We start from the raw sequence: 5,490 nt of genomic DNA, 5'->3' as shown, positions 1-5,490 counted from the left end.
CTATTGACTTTCCATGACAATTACAGCAACGTTATTGAAAACAAAATAGTTGTCTAGTTGTTGAGATGATCATCCAAAATTTTACAATTTTAAACAATCTCAATTAAAATCAGCAATAAGCTATGCTAGATTTCTTAATCTTCAAAATTAGTATTTTCAGTGGGATTTTTAAAAGCTATCTATTTTGAGTGGTATTTTTTTTACATGCCCTAACTTATATAACAGATAAAAGTTGAGATCTCTGTGACTTATCTCAATTTAAGTTTATTTTTCATTTATGCCAAAGTCAAATACAGAGCTGAACGGTTGAGGTGAGGGGTACTTTCCTTCATGGAGGTATTCAAGGACCAGGCTGATGAAGCCTCTGCCATCTTCAAAACATGGCTTCCAGTCAACTCAAGCATTCAATATCCAACTGCCAGGAAAAGGAAGAGAAAGAGTAGAGAAGCATGCAGGAAGTTTTTATGGGCTAGGCTTAGGCATGGCATAAATCATATCTACATCCTGTCAGCCAGCACTCAGACTTCCAGCTCCAACCTATGACAAGAAAGTCTGGAAAATGTGTACCAAAGACAAAGAAGAAATAGATATTTTTTTTTTAATTTAGCCAGTCTCTGCTGCAGTCTTCTTTTTTAGTCACTAAATATCCATTTTTCCTTTTGCTGCCACATACAGCACTAATTCTTCCACTCTCCTAAAGTCCTATCCAGTCATTGCATTCAGCGTTAAGTTTAGTATCTTCTAGTGATACAAAAACTCTCCATTAAGTTCAAATGTGGCTTTTATGAACATAAAACAACATATTTCCATCCTCTACTCCCAAACTATACACATACGTACTTTACGAAGGTAGTTAAAAAAATAAAGTAACCACCATAAAAGCTTCCATTCAGAAAGGGAAAAAGGGCCGTGGCAAGGATTTATGAAGCCCTGCAGAGCTGACCATTTAAAGGGCCCCTACACAAGAGGAGGGGCAAATTTCTGATTAGGCTCTGAGTTTAATTTCTGGGAACATCTCCTTTACCCATTTTTCTCCCTGGTCCCTTCCTCCATCCTTTGAAAACTTCTTCCTTGATCCTCATCATCACACCTGAAGTTGGCATGAGAGATCAGGCCTTCCTTTGGGGCTGTAGAGAATTTGGAAGTCTGATTCCCACTTTAGTTAGAAGGCCACATCCTTAATCTGATACTTGACATAGGCCACTGGACCCTCCAAAGCTATTTCAATTTTATTTCCTATTTTTAGAAGTGTAATGGCAGCCATTTTCCCATCCCTTTCTACTCCCAAATTTCTATACTTTCTTCATTTTCTTTGATTTCTTGATCCAGGCCTGGAAGTAGGATATATCATTTCCATTCACAATCCGTGGGCCAGTGAGCCAGACATCAGTCATGAGACCCTACCCAACTTCAGGAAAGGCTTAGAAATGATGTCCAGTTGAGGACTTAACAGAAAGGAAAACCAGTCTGGTAAGCAGCCAGCCAATTTCTGCAATAACTATTCAGTTTAAAGGATTGTTACAATTTGGAGAGCAGATTTGTTTTGTTTTGTCTTAAGATTTCATGATATAAAAGACAATGATGACAAGAAAGTCTTAGAATTGTGTGAAATATATAATGCTCATGAGGATTTGATTTTCTGGGAACTCTTGCTCTAATAAGAATAGCTTGATTTCAAAAACTGAAAAAAGGGACACAAATAGCATAGTTTTGAAGAAATAAAAGACTCATTCTGCCTTATCTTTCTTTGGCTTGGTTTTAGAATCATGTGCTTTGAACACGCTTCTTGTCTGTCTTCCCCACTACACTCTTAGCTCGTGAAAGGCAGTTTTCATTGTTATATACCCATATCAGTCTTGGGAAATGTTCAAGACTCAGGGGAGCGGAAGAGGATATGAATGCATTCTTATGATTTTTTAAGAAATCAACCAATAAATCCTAATATCACTGTGATCAACTATGTGTCCTTAATGAAATGTTTAAGCATTAGAAGAAACATGTTTGCTATGACAATATGAATTATTCTTTGGTGAAAGTACCAAAGCATCGAGTCAAATTATCTTTCTAATTTATGTATGAATGACTAGTGTGTGGAATTTTTTTTTCATGCAGAAATCCCAGGAGCAATCTTAGAGTGAGAACAGAGTCTTCAGGGTGTCGTTATCCACTGCATTAATTTCCAAGATAGGTTTTCCACTAAAGCACTACAGATTCCAGCTTCTAGTAGTAGTTCAGCTGAAGGGATGATTCATGACAGGAATAAAAATGTGAGCTTACTGGGAGACTCCACATACAAGTAGTTCATTCCTTATGGCTAAAGGTAGAACCAGGAGAAGGAAGTAAAGTATGACCAGCCTAAATATCTCTAAAATTCCTTGATGGAGGTTTTCAGAACAAATCAACAAATGGTAAAATTTGTCTATGTCTCTTTAAAAGAATAACAAACAATTACCTCTAGTTTTCACCTCTATCATTTTAACTCCTTCATTATTAGTTTTAATCTCTGATAGATAACCTATGCAAAGCTAAGGTATTAGTCTTATTGTGATTCACCTTCAAGGTTATTAATGCCCTGTTATGGACTGAAAGTGTGTGTCTCCCCAAAATTCATATGTTGAAATCGTAATCCTCAATATGATGGTATGATGTGAGGTCTTTGAGAGGTGATTAGATCACGGGAGTGTAACCCTCATAAAGGAGATAAGTGCCGTACAAAAGAGACCACAGAGAACTCTCTTGCTCCTTCTGACAAGTGAGGAAATAGCAGGAAATCTACGGTCTATGAACCAGGAAGCAGCTCTCGCCAGATACCAAATATGTCAGCACCTTGATATGAAACTTTTCAGTCTCCAGAACTGTGAGAAATAAATGATTTTTGTATAAGACACCCAATATATTACTATAGACATCCATATGAGTGAGGCTTTTGTCTGTGGATGTCTTCTCAAAGTTTTCTTCTGGAATGCAAGGAAAACCACTTTGGTACTGATGTGAAGACACAGTACTTCTCATGCTTCTGCCCTCATGAAAAGCACATATTTTCTTTCTCACTTACTCAGCAAATCATATTTTCTCTCTATTTTTCTCTGAATAGCAAAAGACTCACTATTCTTTAACATATATATTTATAATGTCTACTAGAACCACTTCTTCAACAAATTTCCATCACCACATTACAAATTGGGTAAAATTTTAAAGCATCTTAATTCAGTAATTTTTCTTGCCAAATGTAAAAAATAAGTGAAGAGTTTTATTTCCTTTGACTAGCATGGACTTAGGAACTGGAGACAGGATTTTTTTGTTTTTGTTGACTCATTAAAGCTTGAATTCTATCATCCATTTAATTTTATCCTCATTATACATTTTATTTTCACTAGTTACCACAGACTTAATGATTCTAAATATACAGTCTGTCAGCTCAGGACATCTGCAATAAGCATTTTTTTCACCATGATTATGGCATATAAAACCTTTAGAGAATTACACAAAGCCTATACTATTCATTCCATTTTTAATTCATCCCTTCAAATTAATGGTTTCTATTAATTAGACAACAAAAACTGAAAAGGGAAAAAATTGAAGGTGCAGTGTATTTCATCTAAAGGTACACTGCTGTAAGAGATGTTAAACAGTTGAGCCAGATTTTAATGAATTCTGAGATAAGTTTTAATTAGGGTTGACATATGAACTGAATAGTTCTACAGTACCCTATATATGAGGGGTTCTTTTTTAAAACTAAAACCTAGAGTTATTATATGCAATTAGTGTTACAAATGAAAAGGTATGAATGGCACATTTTTGGTGCCAGGAGAATATTAATTCAGACCTCATTCCTAACAGGCTTCAAGCTCACACTGGCCGCGATTTGCTAATTGTTCCATATCTCATAAAAGTCAACATTTGGATATTTAATCCATAAATAAAAGGTACAAGGACAATATATCTGTTGTTATTGTGCTGGTAATTTAACTTATAATTAATTTAATTTCTAGATCTACATGATTCTTAAATTGTTCTTTAAAATATTCTACATGTACCTACTGGCAGATCCAATCTAATCTGAAACATGGTGAAGAGTCAATAACCACGCAGTTCAGGTAACCTTAATAGACAGTAATGTTGCAAATGGGCCAATTGTACCAACTTCTATTAGAGCATATAGCTTGTTAGTTAGCCAACAAATAAATGACTCACTTTAAAGGAAAAATTTATCTGGCCCACTGGACAATGAGGTAGAATTCCTGTAACTCATTTGATTCAATACTAAAGAGACAGAATGAGGTTACTTTAAAACACTGCTCTACCCCCACACTTTTAAAAGCATTTAGACAAAAACCCCAAACTGTTTGAAGGTCACCTAATAATTTTATGTCACAGAAAATGGCAGCAATCTGGTTCTTGAAGAAAAAACTATTTTTACTTCCTATCAAAAGTAACAACTTGAATAATTACATGCAAAAGTATATAGTTGAAGGACTAAAAGATCTCCTGGAAGACTATGATGGAGCCAAAAATGTGACCTAGAAGAGTCTCTAGTCAATAGGAAACTACAGAGTAGATAAAAACATCACCAGAAACACCATCATCAACATCAGTATTATAATACAGATAATAATACATGTAAGTATTATTTGTAGATATACCATTTCATGGGCACTATAAGAAAATAAGGATTCTGTCCTATTGAAACAAATGGTCTAAATTGGGCTATGGTTAGTATTACTCTACATCAAGGGTCAGTATACTTTTTCTGTGAAGAATCAAACAGTAAATATTCTAGGCAATACAGTGTGTTGCAACTATTCAACTCTGCCATTGTAGCATGAAAGCAGCCATAGACCATAGATAAATTATTGGATGTGACCCTGTTTCAATAAAACTTTATTTATGTACACAAATTACTCTGTATAATTTCACTTCATAAGATATTATTCTCTTGATTTTTTCTAACCATTAAAAAATGTAAAAATCATTCTTAATCTGTGGGCTGTTCAAAAACAGGTGGCAGCCTGGATTTGGTCCATGGAACAAGATTTGGTCCATGGGACAACATAGTTTTCCCAGGACAGGCTCACTTTGCATCTATTGGCCTGACCTAATTATTAATTGGTTCCCCTTTCAACCTCAAAGTGTTCTGTTATGGACAATAAATTATATGGTCACCCTAGCTATGGTGAAAATGTATCCAAACAAAAAACCAACAAAGCATGCAAGATACCCAGCTTTACAGCAGAAATGCATTAAAAAAATTTATCTATAAATATCAGTAAATTAGCATTATTGAAAATAAGTGCTATTTGTTATCTGACTCATATAGTGTACACTTGAAAGCACAACTGAGTAATTAAATGAAAGTATTCAGCAGCTAAAGAAAGGACCCACAGTTTGAGAATACTGCATACCACAGATAATAATTAGGTTTGTCTGAGATGAGCTGAAGGGATATTCAGAAGAACAAGGAGAAATGAAACATAAACTGAGCCAGGCTTT

The sequence above is a fragment of the Hyperoodon ampullatus genome (assembly GCF_949752795.1).
Source record: "Hyperoodon ampullatus genome assembly, chromosome: 2".
Classification (NCBI taxonomy): Eukaryota; Metazoa; Chordata; class Mammalia; order Artiodactyla; family Ziphiidae; genus Hyperoodon; species Hyperoodon ampullatus.
This window is presented reverse-complemented; position numbering follows the sequence as displayed.